At 44.2% G+C, this 17,213-nt stretch overlaps 1 protein-coding gene across 3 annotated transcripts in view; it reads right to left on the reverse strand.

The window, feature by feature from the left end:
• The window catches only part of TTC6 (tetratricopeptide repeat domain 6), a 1,585,904-nt gene that overhangs the window by 209,058 nt on the left and 1,359,633 nt on the right, over positions 1 to 17,213 (reverse strand). The gene's annotated exons all lie outside the window — the stretch shown is intronic.

Consider the following 17,213-nt stretch of genomic DNA (forward strand, 5'->3'; position numbering starts at 1 on the left):
TTGCAGTTCTGTTCAAAGTCAGTGAAATATCTGGGGCACCAGATAGAAAAAGGCATCAGAAAAGTCACCTCAGATAGAGTAAGAATAATTCAAAAGATGCAGTTACCCCGTACTCAGAAAGAAATCAGAATGTTCCTTGGGGTTGTAGGTTACTGCAGGCAATGGATTGTGGGATTCGCAGTCCTGGCAAAGCCTTTGATAAATATGACAAAGAAAGGAGCAAAGGACCCAGTGGAATGGGATGATGAAAGCTTAACAGCATTCACAAAATTACGAGATTGTCTGTGTACAGCCCCTGCTTTGGGAATGCCTGACTATTCTAAAGAGTTTGCCCTGTTCTGTGACACACGAGACAATTGTGCACTGTCAGTCTTAACCCAGGAGCATGGTTTGACTAGACGTCCAGTGGCATATTTTTCTGCCACTTTGGATCCAGTGGCTGCCGGATTACCAGGATGTCTGAAAGCAGTAGCTGCAACCTGCACGAGTTTAGAACAGAGTGAATCCATTGTAATGGGACATCCTGTAACTGTGTATGTTCCTCATGCAGTTGTGATTTTATTGACCCGAACTAAAACTCAGTATCTCACCCCTAGTCGGCTGACTAAATACGAGAGGATTCTCGTGGGTGCTGCAAATGTAGTCATTACTCGGTGTAATATCCTAAATCCAGCCACCCTACTCCCTGACTCAATGGTCGTAGAAGACGAGGGAGAAAATGAGCATGACTGCATTAACCTGACAGAATTCAGTACTAAACCCCACCCAGACATTAAAGAAATGCCTTTGCCTGTTAATGATGAGGAGCTGTTTGTGGATGGCTCATGTATGAGACACGAACTAGTAGGCCTAAGTGCTGCTTATGCTGTAGTCACTTTAGACAGCATTAAAGAAGCATCCTGTTTATTTGGAGTGAAGTCTGCACAAGTAGCCGAATTGATTGCATTGGTAAGAGCCTGCAAAATTGGGAAAAACAAAAGAATAACAGTATATACTGATAGCCAGTACTGTTATGGGGTCGTGCATGACTTCGGCCAATTGTGGCTACAAAGGGAATTTTTGACTTCATCAGGTACACCCATTCGAAATGGGAAAGTTGTACAAGATTTACTGGAGGCAATCCAATTACCAAAAGAATTGGCAGTGGTCAAATGTGCTGCTCATAAAAAGGGCCTTGACTCTGTATCTTTGGGAAATAATTTTGCTGATGAGGTGGCCAGACATTGTGCAAAAAATCGCATGTCTGTAAATGTTAAACTGGGGGGACCTGGAAACAGCTGCCAACTTATGGTGTTTGAAGAAGTGCCTACCTGGGAAGAGGTGAGAGATTGGCAGCATGCTGTGCCATCGAAAGAAAAGGAAAAGTGGAGGAAACTTGGTTGTCGACCGAGAAGTGAGGATGATGTCATTGTGGGCCCAAATGGTATGCCTGTGTTGCCTAGACATCTGCTTGCTTCCATTGCCAGACTGATACATGGAGATTCACACACTGGTAGGGACGCCATGGTTCTGGTTTTCCAACAAACATAGTACAATCCGAAGTTCAGAAAGGTAGCAGAATCACTCTGCCAAAGGTGCCTGACATGTCAGCAGTTCAACGCTGGCAAAAGAACAGTAGTTGAACTGGGGAAAATTGGGAAATCAGGGGGTCCCTTTGTAAGAATACAGATTGACTTCATCACCATGCCTCGTTGTGAGGGAAAAAGATATGTCCTTGTCATTGTCTGCCTGTTTTCAAAATGGGTGGAAGCCTACCCTACCAAACAGAGTGACGCCATAACAGTAGCCAAATTGTTGCTACAAGAATTGATACCTAGGTTCGGGGTTCCAGTCACTACTGAATCAGATAGAGGCAAACATTTTCAGAATGAGGTAATCGATCAGCTCTGTAAAGCATTCCAGATCACACAAAAACTGCACTGTGCATATCGTCCAGAGGCTTCTGGAGTAGTAGAGCAAATAAATGGCACTATAAAATCGAGATTAGCAAAAATGTGTGATTCTACTGGCATGAACTGGATAAATGCCTTGCCTCTTGTTCTGATGGGACTCAGAAGTATTCCAGACCAAAAAACAGGCCTGAGCCCTCATGAAATCCTGATGGGAAGAGTGATGAGACAAGCATGGGTACCAGGATACAAACTGTTAAACATTTCTGATGATTTGGTACTTGAGTACTGCAAGCAACTAGGTGATCAAGTGCGTTCTATCTCTCGCCAGATTGGGGAAGACGCCGTCGCCAATCCAACAACTCCAGTCCACAAATTGGTTCCTGGCGACTGGGTTAGAATCAAGAAACATACTCGTTCGAATTGCCTTGCACCCAGGTGGGGAGAAAAACGCCAAATAATACTGGTGACCACGACAGCGGTGAAGTGTGCAGGCGTTCCCAAGTGGATCCATGCCAGCCATACACAGAAGGTGATTCCAGGCGAGAAAAAAGGCTCTGAAGGTTGTCCAGCTGAGGGGTCTGCAGACGTTGGTCTTGAAGTAGCTGATGACGAGCAACCGAGCACCAGCCAAGATGATTGGATACCCATAATCGACCTAACCGAAGACCCAATCAGAACAAGAGAGCGAACCTACGAAGATAGAGAGTGGAATAGAGAGGAGGAGATAGGCACAGGCGAAGAGCCTCAGATTATTGAGATTCACGTCAAGTCTGAGGAAGGAGAAGGTCAGACAGGGACAGAACAAGTGATTGATACACCTCCACAAACTCCTGAAACTGAAAAGGGACAGACTAGAACTAGTACAAAAGTTCGAGCAGAAGAAAATCAAGAGATCGAAGTGCTTGAACAGGATCAGATAGAAATAGAAGAACGTGTTCAGGACTCAGAAATAGAGACATTCGAAAGCCAAAACAAAAATTCTCCTGAACCAAGCCAGCTTAGTAACCAGGCAGAAGAAACAGATACAAGACCTGGAACTAGTCAGACAGGAAGGGAAGAGACAGAGGCAGAAGTGTCACAAACAAACGAAAATAAAAGAGCATTAGAAGAAAGCCAAATCACAGTGCCAGCTAAAAGACTCAAGAAAAAGAAAAATATTGAACCAGGATATATTAGGAAACTGAGACTGAGAATAAAAACAGTAGAAGAAAAACTTGCAGAAAGAAGGAAAAGTCCCCGTATTACAGAGCAAACTGGAGAAAGCTCCAAAAGAAGGAGTGATCGAATAAAAAGACTGAACGAAAAATACCAAGATCCTGAATGGACATACTTAGTTTTGGAGGAATTTGATGATCTTGATATAACTGACGAAAGTGACGAAGAACAGATTGTTGATCTGTCTGCCGAAGAAGACGAACTCACTTGAAGTTACCCAGTGTAAGCTACCTGTGTAAAGTTACAAAGAGGGGTTGAGAAACTTCTTCTGAACGAAAATGTCTGATTCAAATGTGAATGGAAGGCCTAAACGCAATTGTTGCAAAACATGCTGCAAAGTATGTATATGTAGTATAGCTATAGTGATAATAATATGGATAGGACTAACAGTTTTCATTCCTTATATGGTGAGCAAAAATACTAATATTGACCCTACACAAACTGCGACGAAAGACATTGAAGAACTGACAACACGAAGTGTAGAAAGACGTGAAAAAGCACTTAGACAAACGAAATCAGACTTAGAAGCATCAGATGAGGAAGGACTACATTACCACGGAGTTAAGAACCAGACTCATTTAAATGTTTTCGCAAACCTGCTAGTGCATTATGTAGAAACTATGGAAATAGAAGACTGCTATGTCTGCATGAAGCTACCTACTTCTGTAGCTGAAGGCGTGACTTATCATCACCTGCCCCTGACTTATGGAATTTCCTGTAGTATTTTAGCAAGCTTATTTTACAAAAGAGGACCGTTACAGTACTACTACTCTAACGCAGACGTAATATTTTCTGAACTTCCTATACGTGGAAATCTGAATCCTGTACATACTAAAAGTGACGTTACACGTTATATGGGAGAATACTTTCTGACTATAGGTACCATAGACTTAAATGAAGCACACAGAGACAACTTGACCTGTTCATTACATGAACAAGAGAAAATATTTTTAAACATGGCAGAGAAAAGAAGGGAGAGTTTCCAAAGAAAGGCAAATGACAAAAGACAGAAAACTCCTAAATGGGCTGAAAACATGGAAAGCACCTCAAATGGTGGGGCTGGTCCTGCTTTGTTGCTGGATTTCGAAAGGAAAGGGAAACTCGGCCTTCACCGCGAAAGGACTAGTTATTATAATAACATTTTCATTGGTTCCAGTCAATGTGAACACAATTACAAGGTAATTGGAGGTTGGGGTTTCAAAAATGGGTCAGAACCTGTGTTTCCCGGAATTTATTATATATGTGGAGACAAGGCTTATTTCAAATTGCCGGATCACTGGTATGGGAGCTGCTACTTTGGCATTGTCTTCCCGAAAATATACCATGTGAATGAAATTGCTGGAAGCAATGAAAACACTAATGGCTTAGTGCGTAGTAAAAGAGAAAGCGTAGGTGAAATAATGGGTAGTATTTTTAGTGCACTAATACCTGGAGTGGGAGTGGTTCTGAATACACACAGAATTTGCAAATTATCCACAATAGTGGATGTGCTGTCTACTGACACAGCTCATGGATTTCTGTTGGTCAATACCGAAATGGTTGCGATCAGATCAATGGTTTTGCAGAACAGACTTGCGCTTGACACCTTATTAGCAAAAGAGGGCGGAGTCTGCCGGATGCTGAAGGTGCAACATTGTTGCACTTACATACCGGACAAAAGTGTACAGATCAAAAGATATGTGAAAAACATTACTAATTTGGAAAAGGAACTCAAACCACTTGAGGTTGATAGTGCCTGGAAGAGACTTGTTGATGGTCTCTCCAATGTAGGTCATTGGTTTTCTAACTTAGGTAAAGGTTTATTGTTTAAGGTACTGATGCCAATTGGAGTGATAGGTTTCATCATATTCCTCATATTTGTCTGTTGCAAATGTCGCAAAAACACAAAGAAATACACTATGAATCGAAGAGGTGTGAAACGGAGTGTGGATGAGCTTGAATTGGAAGACCTAAATAATAAGATTTACAAAAAGATGAAAAATTCTCACCCTGATAAAGATGTGAAAGAGAAATTGAATCGAATGTTGGAAGAGATGGAAATGCACAAAGTCTGAAAAGTTGGCATCTGGTTCCATTAGTTTGTGATGATAGTAAATATCATCAAAGAGGGGATTGATAGAGCAAGATTTCGCATATTTCGCGACTTGCTTGAGTCAAGAACCTCGAATCATTTATAACTCCGTAATCTAATGTGTATGTCTTACTAAATTCCCTTTATTTTGGATGTACGTGTATCTTAGAGACGCTTGCTTATGTGTTTTACTAAACCGATTAACTCTTGTCCATAAAATGGCCGCCGCTTGGGAATTTTCTACTGCGCATGCGTTAGTCACACTCACGTGACGTGACGTAGTTGCAGTTCTGGTGGGAAAATGTGCGCATGCGTAATAGCCTCAAAATGGCTGCTTGTGTATTAAACGTGGTGAAGCTTGCGCAGATGCTCTCGTGTCAATGTTGTTGCACTAATTTGTAATCGCATAGTATATTTTTATAATAAGGAGTATAAAGTAGATATTCATAATACACAAATGAATGCATTTATTTCTATGTTTTAATTTGTTTTCGCTTACTTTTCATGTACCACGGTATGGAGGGTTGATGGGATGTACGGGAGTCCATACTGGGGTACCTTACCACGCATGACCAAAACCCGGCCAATGGCATTGAATGACTGCCAACCAGAAGTAGCAGCCAAGACGTGCCTGGGAAGATGCACCTTCACCCAGCCGGAGAAACTGACTTGTACTGCATTAGCAACAAATGTTATTTTCCCTATTGTATTCTGTCATATCTACCGTGAGAACCCCAAAATCACTAGGCGGTCCCAGAAAATGGTAATTTAGGCTTGTAGAAGTTTGTTCTGATTGGTGTGTTAACCTATCCTACGTGGGGACCAATCGAAATTGGGGATTCTGACACTTTGCAACATTGGGGGGTGGTACACTGACCCGAAAACAGTATATCTAGCCTAGGTTCATCTAGAGAAATTGTCCGACTTGTCTGAATAGCTGACCTGTCACTGACCCAACGCACTCAATAGGTGACTGAATACAGAGCGCTGCGGAGCCCTCTGTCCGAATTTGACCATAGACTCTAAAGGTTTTACTAAACCTTAAGTGCTGGCGGAGCACTTTGCTGGGAAGTTCGCTAACCCAATCGGGGTTCTGACTGATAGCTGCAGAGAGGGTGGAGCGCAGGCGTTGCTTCCAAACTGCGGGTGCTGGTCGTGTCCTGGTGGTCCTGTCCTGATCCTAATCTGGTTTTCCTGTCCTATCCTGGGTTGTCCATTCTGCACCTGCTGTCCCATTGATGACTGTCCTTCCTTGGGGTTTATCCTGTCCTTAAGCTGACCCGTGGCCAGGGTTGGTTTTCACACCATTCTAGGTAAATATATAGTGCGAAAACTCTATACTGCACCTTCTATTTTTCTGTCTTTGCTTCAATAAAGACATACCTTTGCATACGTAATTTTCCATGCTTTCCGCAATCTACTATATGAAGAATCAACGCATTTATTTTCATAGCGTGTTCCTATTTTTCCCTACCTTTTAGAGTACATTTATTTTAACTATTGATGAACTATAGATATGGTTTATAATTTCCCCTTGCAAACTGTTTGAAGTACCATTGTTAGATTTATAGCGTGTTCCACTTTCTACCCTTCCTATAGATATATAGGATTCCTCATTTTCTACTCAATTTTTCGTGAAGTACGTCCCAATAGTGTAATTCTAGTACGTGCATAAGCTTGCCCATTCATAGGTGTTCATCCTTAAGTTCCATTTCTGCTTTGCGTGTTTACCATTTTTCCAGATTACAAGCCTTATATGATTGCCCTTATATTTTTCCTGTATGGTTATGTACTTTTCGTTATCCTGATTATCGATTGCCTTTTAACTGTAAGCCTAATGCTCTCAGAAACTGAATACTAAGATAAACCTTTAAAACTTCTCAGTTGTCCGTGGTCATTTTATAAATTCAAAAGTTGGTATTTGTGTTACTTGCCTTTCTTTCACAGCTAGCTCCCTGATCTATCGTGGTCATAGGTACCCGTAACGGTGGATGGTAAGTCGGGTACACTAGAATACAATAGGAAGGAATCAGGATTGCTGGTAGTAGAATTGTGAGGTCATCTGATTAATGTATAGTTTGAACTGAAATTTATGGGCCCGAAAACTATATGATGAAATTATTGGTCGGGTGACCTACGATCTCTATCACAAGTGCACGGCACAAACTCAGGTGCAAATTGAGTCCGACATTTGTTCCACACCTCTCTGTGTGCACTCGAGTTCAGAGCCTATGGGCCAAACACCACTGCCTTCCCCAATACTCTAAGGTTACTCAAAGAGCACTGTCGCACAAAGGATCTGAAAAATACGCTAAGTGCTCCCTAAACAACATACCCTCCAAATGAGGGAGAGAAGGACTGCAGCTACACATCAAGGTCAGTGACGTCGAAGCTTGTGCTGGCAACTTTTGCTGCAGGGTGGTTATCAGCGGCAGAGCTCTCCAGCTACCCAGTTCACCTGACACGCGGGCCGTTTGAACCCACTTACCAGGAAGTGGTTTCATAACTTTTCAAGTCACTCATAACCCCCAGGACACCTTTAAAACCACACTCCCAACTACACACTAGTTTCATAAGAACACTATGCTTGCTCACTGAACTCCAATGCAGCAAGTCTGCTGATCTTCTGACTTATTATTGCTTTCAGGCCACAATTGTTCTTGGTCATTTATAAACTTGAGTAGGTTGAATGTAGCAGACCTGGGTGCCTATTTCCTGCAACATGATCATTTAAATGTTATTCTGAGTCACCAGGCAGGCATCAATCTGCAGAATCTAATCATCGGACAGGATAGTTAATATAGAAGGGAAATCACAATACAGTGCCCACTCCTGTAGAAAGATATTAAACCGCAGGCTACTTCCATGCATCAGACTACAACAAGAAAACAATATGGCAGACAAAAAGACACGAGTACTGCAAAGGACCAAAAAAACAACAAACATCAGATGACATCCCTTGAAGAGCTAACCAAGACAATCAGACTTTTGACTCACCGGTTAAACCCAAACAAACCCTAGACATCAATGAGAAAATGGACTTAATTCTTCGCAATCTCTCTTCCCTCCAAAAGTTGCTCAAAGCAAACACTGACTTTTACTAACTAAACTATCTTTCATGGTTAATGACCTTAAAACCCAACATATACTGGTGCAGCAGCATCCAGAATTAGTGTGCTGGAGGATGAGAACTGCAAAGATAAAACAAATCTCACAATATACAACCAAACAGATCAGGAATCTAACCAGAACCACTACTGACCTCGAAAATAGAAATAGAAGAGGAAATCTAAGAATGTTAGGGTTACTGGAATGGTCAGAAAACCAACCTTCATCCTATGTCTTTTTCCTTGATTAATGTATTCCAAAAATGGTTGGCATCACATTTGAGAGACCACCTGAAACTCTAAGAGCTCACAGGATGCCTCTAGACTTATTCTAAGAGCAAAAACCCAGGACTCATTTATTTTCAGACCCCTCAGGTTCCAGCACTCGGATTTCCTCATGTGAAAGAGGATAGACTCAAAAACGCTCATATGGAATGGCAACACAATCGGAACAGCTCAAGGCTATGCCAAGGAAACGGTCTTCAAGAAAAAAGGCTTCTTAAAACTATGGAACTCTCTCACCTCCCTCAACATAAACTTCTCCTTCATCGGGCAGCATAGATTCAAAATTACCAATAGGGGGAACACCTTGATCCTTGGTGAAACCGTTGAGCTGGAGACATACATTCAGAATCAGCACCAAGATGATATGACTATAGGTCCCTATCAACCTGATCCTTAAACAAAATTATTCCTTAAAGAATCTGACTCCCCCGATCAGTGTCAGATAAGGCTGAAGCTTTATACTCAAGATCTATACTTAGCCTTTATTCTTTGATCGCTTTCTTGAAATAGATTGATCTGCTATTGCTACTCTTGTAAATGTAGATTGGTTGGTGTAAATGGCAAATCCGCACTGCTTGTTGTCCATGATACCTATATTGCCATTCTGTTACCTATATCACAACCATGATATCTATTATACAACTCTGTCACTATCCTGCTAGTCAACCACACTGAATTGCATCTAATGGCTAAGCACAGCTACCCTCCAATTAACAACTCTCATGCCTTTGGTACAGAGGTCTAGACACCCGTAACAGGGAATCCTCACGCATCCTTACACTCTATGCTACACTACACCTCACAGATTATACTATACTATTTTATATTACACTCTACAGTAGCACAGTGCACGTCACTTCCGGCATGGACGATGCAAACAACACCACATGGAGCCGAATAGCACGCAGGGGTACTGCTCATGAAAACATTTCTGGATCCCGTCTGACGCCGGGGGATAATTCTGAGGTAAGGAATCTGTGTCTAGAAGTCTCCATCAGATAAAGCAATTTCAGTGGAGAGTAACTCCAGATCTATGTCAGTGGGCACAGAAAACCAGAAACCAAAGTCAGAGCGCTGAAGTAGGGCCATATTCAGTGCCGTATCACATTAGAGGAGGCACAGGAGTCTAGCTGGCGTGGTGGGGCCATCTACTTGGGCACGAGAGAATGTTTTTTCTGGATCCTGTCTAGTGCCTGGAAAGCAATTCATGAGCCGAGGGAGTGTCATCAGAGGTGACAGTGATTCCCCATCCTTTAGCACCTCATCACGTCTGATAGTATTTGTGGCTAGAGCCTAATGTTTCGCCAGATTCTGCAAAGGTTAGTTACTGATGGCCAGACACAGTCATAAAGGGGAATTCTTACCTGACAACGTATGTGCTCCTTGGTAGCCCGGGCCATCCTCATAAAGTGTGGGGTTCCTGACTGAACAGGGAGGTCCAGCTTTCAGCAACACTGTGCTATGTTGGGTGACGTTATAGTGAATGTTTGTAGTATCATATCATACTAATTGTCAGCTTAGGTCCACACACAATATGTGAGACCTCTGAAGAGTGCGAAGATTAGAAGGCCTCTCAGATATGTTGGCCTCCTTCAGGATAGGACTTATTATGAGCACTGGGTCATAAACTGTGGCACTGTCAAGTGTTTCAAAGAATCAGAGGATGGCTGGGCTGAAAAAAGGCAGAATAACATACTGAGTTTTGTTGTTCATACTACTTAGATTAGGTTTTATATGAGTTGGAGGCTCATGAAAGCTAGAGTGAAGCCATTGGGGTTAAGTCTGTGCTCACAAGCCCAAAGCGGATCAGATAACGCAAAGGCAGATACAGTGACAGAAACATGTAAAGGCCGGTCACAAGTCACCGGGTAGTCCCAATGGGAGCAGGCGTTATATCGGACCATCTATAATGGGCCTCATATTCGTTTATGGTAGCCTTACATACAAAACCTAAGCCAAGCACCTTCCCTTCTTCACATTAATGCTTTAAATTCATTTCATGGGACTGCTGCGTAGTCATAAATGCAACAAGCTGAAGGACCCAACCATTGCATACACATGGTCTAGGTTTTTGCCCAAAGTGAGGTGGTCGTCTGCAGTGGAATGAGAATATCTCAAGACTGTCTGGGACCTAGGAAGGAGCATCTGTAAGAAATGCGTTACTTACCTGTAACAGCAGTTATCCAGTATTGGTGTCTTTCATAGATTCACATGCCTGAATCATTCCCCGTCGTCGAGATGGGAGCCCCGGTAATAGAAAAGTAATGTCCTATAGACATACATAGAGAAAAATAGGCCTAAGGGCCTTGCCTTAGTAGCCTATCTATGTCCTTTTGTAAAAAGGACCAAATTTCCAAAGGTAGCCAATCAGCTACCACCTCCCTCTAGAACCTTCCTGCCAGGAGCCTCAGTCTCTCAGATTTTCGTACGCACCAAGCTAGGTAGACCTAACATATGCTCTGTAGTGAGAGATGAGTCCTTCCTGGGGAGGTGGGAGGGTTGCATGTGAATCTATGAAAGACACCAATACTGGATAACTGCTGTTACAGGTAAGTAACGCATTTCTTATCCAGTATTATGGGTGTCTTTCATAGATTCACATGCCTGAATCAGAATAGCAAGCAATACATTATGCACATATGCGATGGAATATAACAGTCTGAGATAATACATATCATGCGACTAGATACCATCAGTAATAAAAAGAGTAAAGTAAATAAATGTGCATACCATTGCAGGACGGTGGGAAGTAGGAAGGCTCATCTTACTGGAAGAGATGGCGAAGTACAGCTTGGCCCACAGCTGCATCCTGCATCAGTTCCGTGTCCAGGCAGTAGTGTCTGGTAAAGGTGTGCGGCGATTTCCAGGTGGCCGCTCTGCAGATGTCCAGAATCGGTACACCAGCGAATAGTGCTGCCGATGTGGACACAGCTCTCGTGGAATGTGCTCGGACTGAGGAATGTAATGGACGTCCGGCTTTGTCATGACAAAATGCAATTGTTGCCGATATCCATCTGGAAATGGATTGTTTGGAGAGTGGCATGCCTTTTCTCGGCCTGCTGAAGGCAACGAAAAGTTGTTTGGTCTTTCTGAAAGCTTTCGTTTTGTCCAGGTAAAATTTTAGACATCTCTTAATGTCCAAAGAGTGAAGAGATCTTTCCGCCACTGTGCCTGCGTTCGGGAAGAATGAGCGAAGCACAAGTGGTTCATTGAGATGGAAGTCCGAGGGGACTTTAGGAATGAAACGGGGGTTGGTTCTCAATATGACTCTGTCCTCTCGAAATTGCAAGAAAGGATCCTGTATCGAAAGAGCTTGCAACTCACTGACTCTTCTGGCTGATGTTAAAGCTAAAAGAAGTGCAGTTTTCCAGGAAATGTATTTGATTTCAGCCCTATGGATAGGTTCAAATGGATGTTTCATTAATTGATTGAGTACAATATTCAGATGCCACGTTGGTGGTATTCGTCTTGGTCTAGGGAAAGATCTGTAAAGCCCTTTAAGAAACTGTTTTATCAGTCTGTTGGACCATAGTGAAGGGCCTTTTGAAGACCTTGTGAAGCGTGAGATTGCTGCCAGGTGTACCCTGATGGAAGCATGCGCAAGACCTGTTTGGGCCAGATGCAGGAGATAAGGCAGTATCTGCTCTGGAGTGATCCTGAAAGGGTGTATATTGTTGTCTTTACACCAAATACAAAATCGTTTCCATTTCAAGGAATAAGTTTTGTTCGTGCTAACTGCTCTTGCTTTAGCTAGGACTTCCTTGCACTCCTGCGGGATGCTTAGGTGACAGAATTCTCGGTACTCAGGAGCCAAGCCGATAATCTGAGAGATTTCAGATTCGGGTGGAGTATCTGGCCTTTGGACATCGAGAGTAGAGAGGGATGTTGAGGCAGTTGGATTGATGGACGGACTGTGAGGCGACGGAGGTCCGCGAACCAATGTTGTCTCGGCCAGTATGGGGCAATGAGAATCAATGTGCAATGCTCCATTTTCATCTTCCGGATGACTCTGCTTATCAGGGGAAATGGCGGAAATGCGTACGCAAACACGTTGCGCCATGCGATGGAAAATGCATTTCCTAATGACCCCTGTTGGGGATGCCAACTTGCGAAGCTGTGGCATTTTTTGTTCTCCTTGGTGGCGAAGAGGTCTATTTGTGGTTTTCCCCATGCCGAGAAGATGTTGTCTAGAACTTGTTGGTTCAGTTCCCATTCGTGGGACATTGACCTCTGTCTGCTGAGAGCGTCTGCTATGACGTTGTCTTTTCCTGGGACATACTCTGATGTTAATGTGATGTTGTTGAGCAGTAGCCAGTTCCAAATTTTTTGTGATTCGCGAGACAGCGTCAGCGAGCGTGTCCCTCCCTGCTTGTTTAAGTAGTGCATTGTGGTCGTGTTGTCCGTCCTCACTAGCACTGCTGAATTTTTGATGCGAGGGAGGAATGCCTGTAGGGAGTGAAGGACTGCACGTAGTTCTAGGAGGTTGATATGCAGAGCCTTCTCTTGCTCCGACCATCTGCCGCTGATTTGTAAGTCTTGAAGGACTGCACCCCATCCTTCGAGAGATGCGTCCGTCGTTATGACGTGTGGAGTTTCTGGTAACAAGAACGTGAGACCTTTGGATAGGTTCTTGAGCTTCATCCACCAACCCAGCGTCTCGGATATTTGTCGAGTGACGACAATGTGATCCTCGAAGGAATCTGTACATTGGGTCCACTGTTTGGTCAGGGCCTCCTGAAGGGGGCGCATTCTGAGCCGACAGTGAGGGATGAGTAGAATGCAGGAAGACATCATCCCTAGAAGAGATTTGAAAATCCTTACTTTGATGGTTGGTTTTGAAGATATTGCGGTAGCTAGAGTCATCAGTTTGTTTTTTCTTTCCAGAGACGGGAAAGCTTTGGAGGAAATGGTGTTTATAGTGGCCCCCAGAAATGTTATTATCCTGGTGGGTTGTAAAGTAGATTTTTCGAAGTTGAGAGTCAAACCTAGGTTCCGGAAAATATCGAGACAGGCGTTGGAAGACAGCTGCGCGTCGGTGAGAGACGGTGCTTTCACCAGCCAGTCGTCCAGGTAGGGGAAGACCTGGTGATTCTGTTGTCTCAGGTAAGCTGCCACAGGAGCCAGGCACTTTGTAAAAATGCGAGGCGCTGATTTGAGGCCAAATGGGAAGACACAAAATTGGTAGTGGAGACCTGCTACTTCGAATCGTTGGAATTTTTTGTGTCGTCTGTGTATTGGGACATGGTAATATGCATCTTGCAGGTCCAAAGATGTCATAAAGTGTCCTTCCTCCAGGGAGCCTAGGATTTCCTGGATAGTCACCATTCGAAACGATTGGCTTTTCAGGAAGGCATTGAGCGCCCTGAGATCTAGAATGGGCCTCCATTTCTTCTTTTTCTGTTGGATTAAAAATAAGCGGGAATAAAATCCCTTTCCCTTTTGAGCTGATGGGACTCGCTCTATTGCTCCCTTTTTTATCATGGAAGAGATTTCCTTCAGTAACATACGAAGGTGTTTGTGATGATGTTTGTGAGGAGGGGTTAACGGTGGGATGGAGTTGAATTCCAAGGTGTGACCGTGTTGAATCAATTGTAGTACCCACCGATCCGTCGTAATCATTTTCCAATTTTGGAGGAAATGTGTCAGCTTGCCACCAATTTTGAGCGGACAGGATGATGGGGGGACTGGCTGCGGGAAATGGTCATTGTCTTCCGCCAGCCGTTTTCTTTTGCGATTTGCCCCTGAAGTTCTGTCTCCCGTAGGGGGTCTGACGACTTTGTTGTTGCTGTCGCTGCGGATATTGTGAGCGATTTTGATGATATGAGTATGTGGATTTGCCTTGATAGGATCCTCTGTATGTGGATTGTCCTCTTCCTCTGTGCCCTCGAAAGGACTGGTTTCTGAATTGTAAAGTCCCGAGGGCCCTTGCAGTATCGGTGTCTTTCTTAATCGTCTGCAAGGCTTCATCTATTTTAGCTCCAAATAGTTGTTGTCCGTCATAGGGCATATCTACAACTTTGGTTTGTACCTCTTGCCTGAAGGACGTCGCTTTGAGCCATCCTTGTCTGCGCAAAACTGCGGCGCCTGCAAGCTGTCTGAAGCCTGTCATGGCGACATCGACAGCTGAATCTATGATTTCTGATGCTGACATTTGACCTTCATGAAGGAGTGCCTGGACCTCATTTTTCAAGTCGTCAGGCACGTGCGTGAGATATGGAGCAATATCTTCCCATAGTTGCCTATTGTATCTGCCCAGCAGAGCAATGGCGTTGGCCACTTTGACCGTCATGGCTGACGTTGTGGAGAAGCGTTTGCCTATGCCATCCAATTTCCTGCCCTCCTTGTCTGGTGGTGCTGACAGTGGCGAGGATGGGTTTCTGGAGTTCTTCTGGGCGGCTTGAGTGATGACCGAATCTGGTTTTGGATGTGAATTAAAACAAGTGGGTGCCGTTGACGGAGCTCTATATTTTTTGTCCAGTCTAGGGACCACTATTGAAACAGATGCAGGAGTTTGCATGAGTTGTAGCCCCTGTTCCCAGATATGTTCTATTATGGGAATGGACCGTGCCTCCTTCCTTATGGGGTCTTTGAAGTCATACAAGAAACAATCCGTTACTTTTGTTTCCATTGCCATGTGAAATCTAGTGGCCGCTCTCTCTATTAAATTGTGGAATCCACCGATATCCACTGGTGGAGAGTCTGATGTGCTGGGTTCCGGTGTGGCCGGAGAATGAGCAACGTAATCCTCATCATCTCTGTTTTGAGAGAGGTCATCTCTAACCTCACCTTCCTCAGGAGGTTCGTCGTCATCATCAGAAGATTGTATGTTGTGAACCTGTTCATTGTCTTGAGGAATAACCAAAGGTGCTGGTCTTGCCCTTGGTGATCTTTGCTGTTTGGAAGATTCTTGAGAATTGTCATGTGAAGGTGTCGCCGACGATTCTGGGAATCGCTTTTTATAGTCTGTGATCAGGAATTGAAGATCATTAACTATCTCAGCCGGCAATACGATCATTGGAGTGACTTGAGTATGTACCTGAGCCCGAACAGTTTCTTCCGTAAAAATAACATCATCTCCGTCATCGTCAGTACTCTGGCATTTGACATTGAGATCTGACGGGCTAGTAGCTTGTTCGAATTGTTCATCATCTGATTCGTCAGCTTGTAGTATGTGAGAAGGAAGCAGTGATTGAACCCTACTGGGTGATGTCAACTCGGGCGTAATAGGGAGTTTGGTGACCTTTTTTGATGGAATTAACTCCGCTTTTTTCCATGGCGTCGATGATGTCGTCGTCGACGAGGTCGTCGACGGTGTCGTCGACGGTATCGACGTCGATCGTTTTTCAAGCGTCGAGTGTCCCTTCGCCGATGAAGCTGTAGTCGACGTGGCGGTCGTCGACGGTGCGGCTGTCGACGATGTCTTCGTCGACGTGATCGTCGACGGTGCCTTCGCCGTCGTCGATGCGGTCGTCGACGGTACTTTCGCCGTCGTTGATGTGGTCGTCGACGGCAGTTTTGTCGTCGGCGGCGTAGTAGCCGTCGACGGTGCATTTGTCGTCGGCGGTGCTCCTACCGTCGTCGGTGTCTTCGTCGACGATGCGGTGGACGTCGACTGAATTCTCGTCGACGATGTCGGTGTTTTCTGTTTTGTCGACGTCGACGGTGATGACGACGGAGTTTTGACAAACGATTGCTGTTTTTTAATAAGTACAATCGACGATATTGGCTTACCCGTCGTCGACGAGTGGGTGGTCGTCGTCGATGAAGTCAAGGCTGACGATGCCACCGTCGTCGAGACTGTCGTCGTCGATGTGGAAACATAGTTCGTTTTTCTTGAAGAGAATGTCATGGAAGTAGACGACGAGGACTGCGATGGCTTTCTGAAGGTTGCAGCATCCTTCACAGACGTGTCAGATCTTGCCTCAGAAGACTTTGAAGTAGTCTTTTTGTGAGGGACGTCTGGATGGCCAGGGGAAGCCTCCCTTGGCCTTTTTAAGGACAGTTTTGAGGAAACTGAAGCCATTTCACTGCCCTCCGAGGAGAGCACCTCATCATCTCTGGTTTTGAGTCTGTTTAACCAGAGGAGCAGTCTGCCTTCTCTATCCTTAAGTGTTTTGGAAGAGAATGTTCTACATACCCTGCAGTCCTTTACTGTGTGGTCAGGGTAGAGGCAGTAGAGGCAAGTCTCATGCTTGTCGTCGACGTGCAGTCTCTTCTTGCCACAAGAAGAACAAGCTCTGAACAGTCCTTTTTTCTGTTGTTCAGCCATAGTTGAAGTATAATCCAAGTTTTTTGAAGAAAAGTAGAGAATTTGAAGAAACCTGAGGAGAGCTCAGGTGGGGACTCCCTAGCACAACGTGCGGTAGAAAATCTGAGAGACTGAGGCTCCTGGCAGGAAGGTTCTAGAGGGAGGTGGTAGCTGATTGGCTACCTTTGGAAATTTGGTCCTTTTTACAAAAGGACATAGATAGGCTACTAAGGCAAGGCCCTTAGGCCTATTTTTCTCTATGTATGTCTATAGGACATTACTTTTCTATTACCGGGGCTCCCATCTCGACGACGGGGAATGATTCAGGCATGTGAATCTATGAAAGACACCCATAATACTGGATAACTTTATGTAACTCAGTGCATGCCCTGGAC

This window comes from Lissotriton helveticus, chromosome 9 (genome assembly GCF_964261635.1).
Source record: "Lissotriton helveticus chromosome 9, aLisHel1.1, whole genome shotgun sequence".
Lineage (NCBI taxonomy): Eukaryota > Metazoa > Chordata > Amphibia > Caudata > Salamandridae > Lissotriton > Lissotriton helveticus.